The sequence below is a fragment of the Caretta caretta genome, chromosome 4, assembly GCF_965140235.1.
Source record: "Caretta caretta isolate rCarCar2 chromosome 4, rCarCar1.hap1, whole genome shotgun sequence".
NCBI classification, from domain to species: Eukaryota; Metazoa; Chordata; order Testudines; family Cheloniidae; genus Caretta; species Caretta caretta.
In genome coordinates, this window is record NC_134209.1 from 147127622 (window position 1) to 147137833 (window position 10212).

The following is a 10212-nucleotide window of genomic DNA, read 5'->3' on the forward strand; positions in this document are numbered from 1 at the left end:
AAGCCTTCCCAGGTTTGCTGGGGGGGGCAGAGCTGCCGGAGCAGACAAGTGGCAAGAACTTAGCAAACGGGTTGCTTTATTCACCATGGGGCAAATTCCAGTCCACGTAGCAGGGTTTGGGGCTCAGTAGCTACAGGTTTAGATCCCAGCAGAGCAGGAGAAGGAATTCTAGCCCAAGGCCACATCACCTACCCTCCGATGCCAGGCACAAACTCAGACTCCTTCCTCCCTCCTGATGGGGTTTAGAGGTAATGACAGCACGGTACAGTGAGGGGAGAGTTCTGCTGAAATCACCAGCCTGTGCCCTATTCCCTTGTTCCCCGCTGGATGCAGGTGATGGAGCGGGGACACGGAAGAAATAGTCTGACTTCCCTACACAACAGCAGTTGGGTATAAGAAGATCTAAAGGAGTCTAACCAAGTGTAAAGGAAACTTACTCATTCCACTTTACACATCACCCCTTGTATTACTCCAGATTATATTTACTCCAAACTAGCCCCAGTCTAACTCCTGGAAAGAGTCAGGCATAACCTCCGATTCAGTTCCAATATGTAGGGAAGTTTAAAAATCAGGACCCCAGCCTTTGCTGCCACACAAATCGGACATCAGAAATGGTAACATACAAAAGTCAGTAGGAGAACACTTCAATCTTCCTGGACATTCTATAACAGATTTAAAAGTAGCCATCCTTGAACAAAAAAACTTCAGAAACAGACTTCAAAGAGAAACTGCAGAACTAAAATCCATTTGCAAATTTAACACCATTAATTTGGGCTTGAATAGGGACTGGGAGTGGCTAGCTCACTACAAAAGCAACTTTGCCTCTCCTGGAATTGACATCTCACCAATTATTGGAGTGGACTACATCCACCCTGATTGAATTGGCCCTGTCAACACTGGTTCTCCACTTGTGAGGTAACTCCCTTCTCTTCATGTCTCAGTATAATAATTCCTGCATCTGTAATTTTCACTCCGTGCATCTGAAGAAGTGGGTTTTTTACCCATGAAAGCTTATGCCCAAATAAATCTGTTAGTCTTTAAGGTGCCACCAGACTCCTTGTTGTTTTAGTGTCTTTCCTGCACTTCTTCATATACCTACTTGATGGCATTCGTGGGCTTCAGCTTCCTTCCTGCTGGGCAAAGATCACTTCCTGAGAACAAGAGAACATGTTCGCAGCATGACTCACAGTGTCGTCTATGGCTTCCCTCCCACGCAGCAGCCTCTGAAGAACTGCAAGCCTTGAGTTGTAACTAAGGAACTGTAAGATCATCTATTGTTCTGTGGCCACCTTGACAGAGGATCACTTGTCCTGTAATGAACAATTTCAGGGCTGAAACAAAAGCACGAAGCTACCCAATCTCAGAATGATTGGCTTGTTTTTTTATCTCTAGGGGTGCATCCACATGGCAGGATTTTAGCCTACAGGTATGCATAGTGCCCCTAGCATGGGTATAAAGAGCAGTGTGGACACAGAGGCACAGATTAAGCCAGTAAAGACACGCCTGATGGGGACAGGTATGTTTCTAGAGTACACTGACTGTATAATTTCTACTAGCCCAAGATGGGTCTCCCTGCTCTTTTTACCAGTGTGATGTCCTCCTGGTGCTGTCGCCCTTCCTTCTGCAGGGAAACGCTCAGGCAGCGGGGAAAGACTCAGCCTTTCCTCACTGCAGTGAAAGGCTCTGGGAGCAGGGAGCAGCTGGTGCCTTTCCCCATTGCCTCCCCTCTGCCAGAGCCTGTCGCCGACCCACGTAGCAGCACGTCGCAGCGTGGACGCAGTGCGCTTTTCACTGCGGCGTATGGCTGCACGCAGCCAGAAGTGGTGTGTGGCGGAGATGCAGCCTCGTTGTTAATGTTACTCTAATGCACTTGGATATTCTGCTCCCTTGGGTTTGTGGGTTGATTTAATTGCAGTTTAAAGGGGGAATACGCACTGCAGAGAAAGAATCGGAGATAAAGAATTTCTTATGCAAGGCAGTTTAATAAAGCAGAAATGTCAGTGACATTGATTAGTTGTAACTGACCTACGCAGTCTTTAACAGAGAGCCTCGTCAGAAGACAGTTTTCAATAAATCTCCTTGCGAAAGTTTCTCCCCTGTGCTTCTACCATTTTAAGGACGGGTGCTTCTTCAGGATGAGAGCAGACAGCCCATATGAAGGGAGATTGATGGTCCTCTGCCAGCCCACCCACAGGATCACCAAACTCCCTCCTCAGCAATGCTGAACCTGCAAAGGGATCCACCTGAACAAACCCCTGTGCAGAGCCTGATTCCAAGTGGGCACAGACATAGGGCCCATGTAGCAGACCCCTTTGCAGGATTGGATCCAAATGTCCATCCCTCCCACCTATATCTATTATAATCCCTGGGACATAAGAGTGGAAGAAGTAGCAGGGGGATGGGGTGGGGGGGAGGGACTCTGGAAGCCCCTGGGAGTAGGACATTGAGGATTCCAATTTAGAGCTAATTGAGTATTTGATTAAGCATCAAGCAAGTTAATGCAGATTCAGGGTTTTTTGTTTTGGTTTGTTTTTCCCCTCTCCCCCTCCTGGTGTGAAAATAAAGTTAGCCAGTTAAAGCGATTGGTACATCTCCTGCTTTAAGGAAATCACATTGGGAATGACTGTGCCCAGCCTGTGGGCTAACACACAAAGGGGGCAGTGCAAGTGGGCAGCCCCTGTCCATTCTCCCCTTTGCACACCTGTGCAGGTGCAAAGGAAAGCCATGACTCTAATGCTCACCTGAGCACAGAGGCTGCATGGGGCTACTGCCATTAGCCACTCTGCAGGGGTCAGTGAGGGGGTAGAGAGACCCCTCTGCTTCCCCTGCCTGAGCTGCAACTGTTCAGTGGATTAATGGCCAATCTGCGCCTTTCATCTAGCCTAGCTATTTGAAGGGGACCAAATCATCTTCTAAGCAAGGTAGTCAAGAGACTAGCAAGAACAGGGCTACCTGTCTGCTGGTGGTGTCCTGGATCCTTCTCAGTCAGAGCATAGTGCCAAGATGTGGTTGGTGCTCTGATGACCTCGCCTGCCGTAGATAAGGCCTGATGGGTCTGTCCATGGCATTTGATACTGCTGCTCATCAAATACTTCTCCCCAGCCTCCAAGGTGGGGCCAGGGTGACCAGGAACACCCTGAAATGGATCAGGTCCTTTCTCTGAGACTGAACCCACAAGGGCATTCGGGGCAATTGCTCCATCTGCAAAGCCCTTACCTGTGGTGTCCCACAAGGCTCAATTCTCTTCTATATTATTAAGTCATTGGGAGAGCTGGTGAGATGCCATGGGCTGAAGGCCCAACAGTCAACACACAGCTTTTAATCTCCTTTACATCCTACATAGAGAGCTCCAGGTCTCCAATCTGATAGTCAAAGCCCTACATGGGTGATACTTTCTCTGTGACCATGACCTCCCTTGATAGCTACGCTCCACTGGAACAAAGACACCGTCACTGAATGGCTCATGAAGTGCAGCACGCAGAATGTTCACGAGACCGACACCTACACTGTGGAGTTATCTCCTGTCAGCAATAGGAACAACCACAGACCTAACCCACTTTCAGAATTTAGAGTCCAACAACTGAAGTCAACGGCAGGCTTTCCCCCTGACTCCAATGAGACATGGGTCAGGCTCAACCTGCAGTAAGACATAGCTTTTCACACCCACCACTCACAACAGACTGATGAAGATATTCCTTATACAGACTGGAAAGAAAGAGAACCTGTTATTTCTCTTTACCTCCCAAGTATTTAAAATCACTTACTTCAGTGCTGGTCCCCCATCTAAGCACTTAAATGGATGGTATCAAGAAGTCCTCATTTAAGTAAAACAAACAATTTAAGAGATAAGCACAAGTGTGATGAAGCCATCCCATGCCTTCCAGCGTACACCGCGTCTTCGTTTGTAACATCGTCACAGGACAGCATTTTGCAGTGGCCATCTGCAGCGGAAAAGCAGGATTAAGAATTGACAAATCTCAAAAAGTAGTTGTCTTGGGGGAAACATCATTGAATCGAGGTGTTTCTCACGGGGCACTAAGAGGGTCATTACTAGGTCTGATGCTATTCAAAGTTTTCATTCACAATCTGGAAATGACTATAAAGTCACTGCTGATAAAATTTGTGGTGGACTCAAAGATTGTCAGAGTAGTAAATAATGCAGGACAGGTCATCCCTACAGAATGGGGGACGGTAGCCGGGAAAGCAGAGACTCTGAAAAGATTTAGGTTTCATAGTGGACAAGCAACTCAGCCTGAGCTCCTGGGGCAATTCTGTGGCCAAAAGGGTTAAATGTGATCCTTGGATGTAGAAACAGGTGATTAGCGGTAGGAGCTGATTTTACCCCCATATACAGTAGTGGTGAGACCGATACTGGAATACTGCGTCCAGTACTGGTGTCCACATTTTAAAAAAAGATGTTGGAAAATTGGAGAGGGTGCAGAAAAGAGCCACAAACGTTATTTGAGGGCTGAAAAAAATGCCTTACAGAAAGAGATTTAGAGCTCAATCTGTGCCACAAGTACTCCTTTTCTTTTTGCGAATACAGACTAACACGGCTGTTCCTCTGAAACAGCTCAATCTGTGTAATTTATCAATCAGAAGACTGAGGGGTAATTTGATTACAGCATATAAGTACTTTCACTGGGAGAAGACACTGGGCACTACAGGGGTCTTTAATTGATCAGAGAAAGGCAGAACAAGAACCAATAACTGGGAACTGAAGCCAGATCAACTGAAATTAGAAATCAGTCAAATATTTAACAGTGAGGGTGATTAACTCTAGGAAAAAACTGTCAAGAGGAGTGGTGGATTCTCTGGCTGCTTCTTTGGAAGACACGCTTTAGCCAAACACAAATTGTTAGGCCCAGGACAGGGGTAACTGGATGGATTTAATGGCCTGTGATATACAGGAGATCAGATTAGATGATCTGATGGTCTCTTCTGGCCTTATGCTCCATGAACCTATGAATCTACAAATAGTCATTAATTGTAAGCATGCAGAACAGCTTATTTCCCGATTCACAAATGTGCCAAAGTCAACAGGTGAATGTTAATGACTGAAAAACGTCATTTTAAAATAGGACTTTAAAAAACAAAACAAAACCCCAGGAGTCTGACAAAATCAGAGAAGACTCTTTTTAACTACGGATCAGATCATCTCCCTGAGATCTGCCCTCGGATCTTACCCACACTCTCAGAATTTTGGGACAACTGCCTCCATAGCTCCATCCTCATTGCCTTGCTGGGACCATGTGGAGGGCTGGCTAGGAGGTACACTTAGCCATAGACAGGCTGGGACAGCATGGCTTCTTTGGAGACAAACTGGCAGTGAGCAAAGGGGTGAGGTGCCAAGGCTCTCACGCGCCAAGGGAGACACAGGTTTTCTGCAAGGACAGGCCTTGCCTCTTCGGAAGCCCAGAGGATCTGCATGATTGCGCACTGGACTAAAGCCACTTCCATGGGCTGTTGGCAAAGGGGCGAAGGAGAAGGGGCAGGGCAAACCCAGCCCTCTAATGGAACAATGTGGTGGAAACTCTGCCAGGGACCCTCTGAGAGTTTGTCCTCCCCTTCTGCCTCCTCCCACAAGGTCTAATGCAGAAAGTGGTGCTCTGACCCCATATTGCTACATGGCAGCGTCAACAAACGAGGCAGAAGAGACTGTGACAGGACCAGGGTGCATGGAGGAAAATGAAGAATGTGAAACAAGGGCTGAATAAAGAGAACAAAGACAGACAGACAGACACAGCCCCCCGCCCCTTGTCTCCAGCACACGGCAAATAGCAGCCTGTGTCTTGGAAAGAAGCACCAGGCACAGCCACGTTTGCTGGTACCAATTTTGTCCGCTAAAAGCAAATGGCTTCACACATCTCTGCTGCTAGGCAGGCAGGCAGGACCTTGCATGCCACACTCCAGGCCCGGACACGCCTTTACACCATCTGAAAAGAAAGGTGATACCCGGGAGGGGCAAGAAGAGCCACACGTCCCTCCCCCGATGCCTGGGGGGATCGGGTGGGCACATTCAGCAGGGAACCACAGTGGCGAAAGGACAGAACATGGGGCTGCTGGGGGGCCCCACACTGGCAGCTCCTAAGGTGCGGCTGAACGGCCTCCAGCCACAGGCGCCGACTCCATGGGGGCTCCTGAGCACGCCGCCGCGTCCTGCTTCTCCTCCCTCCCTGCTGGTTCGCGCGGCAAGCCTGGGAGGAGGGGGAACGTGGTGCGCTTGGGGGAGGAGGCGGGGCTGGGGCAGGGATTTGGGGCGGGATCCAGTAGGGGCAGGGAGGGGCAGAGTTGGGGCGCGAGCTCCCACCGGCGCCTACAAAAGTTGGTGCCTGTACCTCCAGCCCCACCCCCAGCCCTTCCACGCAGCTGCATCTCCTCCCTGGGGTCTGTACAGCCGCGTCGGAGGACAGGGCCGGGGGTGGTACAGCCGCACCAGGGGACAGGCCTGGGGGTGATACGGCTGCGTTGGAGGACAGGGCCGGGGGTGGTACAGCCGCGTCGGGGGACAGGGCCGGGGGCAGTACAACCGCGTCGGGGGACAGGGCCGGGGGGTGGTACAGCCATGTCGGAGGACAGGGCTGGGGGCGGTACAGTCGCATCAGAGAACAGGGCTGGGGGTGGGGCGGGGGCGGTACAGCCACGTCGGAGGACGGAGCTGGGGGCGGTACAGCCGCGTTGGAGGACAGGGCCGGGGGTGGTACAGCCGCACCAGGGGACAGGCCTGGGGGTGGTACAGCCGAGTCGGAGGACAGGGCCGGGGGCGGTACAGCCGCGTCGGAGGACAGGGCCGGGGGCGGTACAGCCGCACCAGGGGACAGGCCTGGGGGTGGTACAGCCGAGTCGGAGGACAGGGCCGGGGGTGGTACAGCCGTGTCAGGGGACAGGGCCGGGGGCGGGGCCGGGGGCGGTACAGCCGCCTTGGAGGATACAGCCGGGGGCAGTACAGCCGCGTTGGAGGATACAGCCGGGGGCGGTACAGCCGCATTGGAGGACAGGGCTGGGGGCGGGGCCGGGGGCGGTACAGCCGCGCTGGAGCTTCTATATCCTGGGAAATTTCCCAAAACCTGGGCATTTTTGAGTAAAATGTTTCAACTTGGGAAATTGGGAATTTTCATTGAAAACCTAAATAATCCTGGGAAAATTTCATAAAAAGTAAAAGACTTTCCAAATCTCAAAAATCCTGGGAAGTTTTCATAAAAAGTAATAAGTAAATTATTTGCGCTTCTTCTAAATTTCCCTCAAAATGCGTTCAGTTCGATTGGTGAATATTTGTCATGTGATTTTCATAATCGGGCTGTGCTGCTCTCCTATTGGTGGTGCTTCAACATACTCTATCATGACGGCACAAGTGAAGTGACAAGTGCGCACACTTGCACTCACAACAAACCAACCTCAGCAACAGCTGGCTGGTGGGTAATGAGGGGATGGTTATCAAATTTATCTTCTAGGTAAGGTTTCTTCCAATAATTAAATATATTGCAATACTTACTGATTATGATTAGATTCTTGATCTGTCATTAAATCTCTAAAATTTTGTATTTTGTGCTTGCAGTTTCGCAGAGAATGTGGACCAGAGCGTTCGGCGGTTCATAAATTTGCAACAGCACCTTCTTCCAGGCAAATATTAAATATCTTCGCCTACTGTGTTAGGTAATAATATATAATATGTTCCCTTCTTTGATTTAAATATAAATTGAAATATACATTATACTAGCTATCACATTCCATTATTTCAGAGATTTTTTTCCATTTTTTATCTAACGTAAAAAATGAATAAAGAGACCGGTAAGGCTGGTGAGAAGAGGAAGAGGACTGCAGGAGTAGACAAAGATCTGTCCATATTGAAACGAAAACAACAGGATAGCACCCCCGACAGAGTATTGAAGACTCGGGGTGAACTTCCACCGAAAGAGAAGCCATCTACTTTCAAAAAAGCCTTTCAAGACTTGTGGCTTCAAGAAGGTAAATACGAAGATTGGCTGCAGAAAGTAGAAAACAATCATTTTTTAGCTGATTGCAAATGTTGTGATGTAAAAATCCAGGCAGGTACTAGTGAGTTAGATAAGCACGTTAATGGTAAAAAACATAAACAAAAGGTTGAGACAGTATATAATACAAAGAAAATTGATGACATGTTTAATAAACAAGATTGTGAAATTAAAAAAGCACAAAAATTTGAAGAGCAAGTTACAAATGCAGAGATTAGAATGGCCTGTTACTTTGCTGAACACAATGTCAGTATTCAATCTGCAGAACGCTTGATTGAAGTAGTTACAAAATGTTTCCCTGATTCCAAAATTGCTGCGGCTGTAACATTAAAGATAAATGTACTGCTATAATTAGCAATGTTTTGGCGCAAACTGAGACTGCGAAACTTGTGGAAAAATGGAAAGTTAATGAATTTAGTGTATTTGTGGATGAATCTACTTCAGGGAATAAATATCTCGCAGTTGTTGTGCAGTATGTTAATTGATCCAATGACAAAATTACCTCACAAAATTACCTGTTAGAATTATTTGATGCCAAAAATTGCACTACAGGGGGGATTTACATGACTTTTAAAGAGTCTATGAGGGAGAAAAATATGCCTTTGAATAATATTTTAGGTATAGCCTGTGATGGACCCAGTGTAATGATCAGGCCAAAGAACTCATTTTTCTCTAAACTGAGAGAAGATGTCCCGCACGTAGTTTTAGTCAGGTGCGTTTGCCACACATCAGCTCTGATCTCTAGTTCTGCGCAAGTGCTTTACCTAATTTTGTGAAGCAATTTATATCAGATCTGACTAACTATCCTGCACATAGTGTAAAAAGAAAGAAGAAATTCAGGAGATGGTGGAATATTTTCTAAAGATCAAAATTAGGAAAGTTAAAACCAAGTTTAACCAGATGGTTAGCTTTACACCCATGTGTTAATAGAGTTTTGATCTTATGGGATGCCCTGTTTAACTATATTCAACTTAAATGTATTGATTGCAAAAGCCCTAAAGCAAAATATATTTATGATGTAATGCGCAATCCAGAACGTAGAGTTTATTTGTTCTTTTTGAAATATGCTTTGGATTATATGAACAAATTCAATGCTCTTTTCCAAAGCGCAAGACCGCTGATTCATGGCATCAAACCAGAATCTGTGAAACTTTTTAAGCTTATAGCAGCAAATTACTTAAAGCCAAATTTACTGAATGAAGAACTATTAAAAATTAATGGAGCACATCCCTCAAATTTTTTAAAAATTGAAGACATTTACACTGGCCCAGAATGCGAAAACTACTTAAAAATCTATTGATCCAAACTTAGCTTTGAATCTCAGAAAGAATATCCTACACTATTACATCACTTGCTGTCAAGAAATGCAGCACAGACTGCCACTTGATTCTGTTGTTTTCACAGAAGTTCAATTTGTAAATCCTGCAATATACCTTAATGTTAGTGTTGCCAAAGAGAAAAAAATATCGCTAAACTTTGCCATATTTAAGGTTGATTTCAACGCTGCTCAGAGTGAACCCAGAGCCCTGCCATTATCTATTGAATTAAATCAAATTGCAATTTTAAAAATCAAACCAATTGATGAAATGTGGCAAGAGATTTCACAAATCAAAGATTATTCAGGTCAATTCATGTTTGTAAATATATCTAAACTGGCCTAAAAGGTTTTCACATTACCGCATTCAAATGCATCATGTGAAAGAATTTTTTCCATGGTAACTGACATAAAAACCAAAAAAAGAAACTGTATGACAACCAAAAGGCTCAATTCTAGTGTAGTTATAAGGTCAGCTTTGAAAGCAAAGCAAGAGAAATGTTCTAATTTTGTAATTACTATTAAGCACTTGCATTTACATTGTAAAAATATGTACAGTAAAAATGACAGTGATAAAACTAGTAAAAATATTAATGATGTTCCTAAGGACGACTCAGACCATGAGTCAGAAAATGGATAAAACTCAGAGCTTATAATAATAAGGAAAATTATATAAAAGAGTGTTATTTGTTCTGTTTGCTTTTTTATCTTATTTTATAATCATATGTTTACTTTTTATTTTTTTCAAAGTAACTTTGATGTACAATACACTGCAGGGCACATGCTGTACTTATTAATACTTTTGTTTTTACAATAGTGAAATCTGTGTAAAATACATTGTTTTTTATAATTGCAGTCCTAATCCTCATGTATTAAATATTATATTTACTGTATAAGTAACGTAAG

At 45.6% G+C, this 10212-nt stretch overlaps 1 long non-coding RNA gene across 1 annotated transcript; it reads left to right on the forward strand.

Moving 5' to 3' along the window:
* The first annotated feature begins 7126 nt into the window (after window positions 1-7126).
* On the forward strand, window positions 7127-9487 carry LOC142071795 (uncharacterized). The gene is made up of 3 exons (XR_012667988.1): window positions 7127-7451; window positions 7556-7653; window positions 7783-9487. It is a non-coding gene; the product is annotated as an uncharacterized LOC142071795 (long non-coding RNA).
* The last annotated feature ends 725 nt before the right edge of the window (window positions 9488-10212 follow it).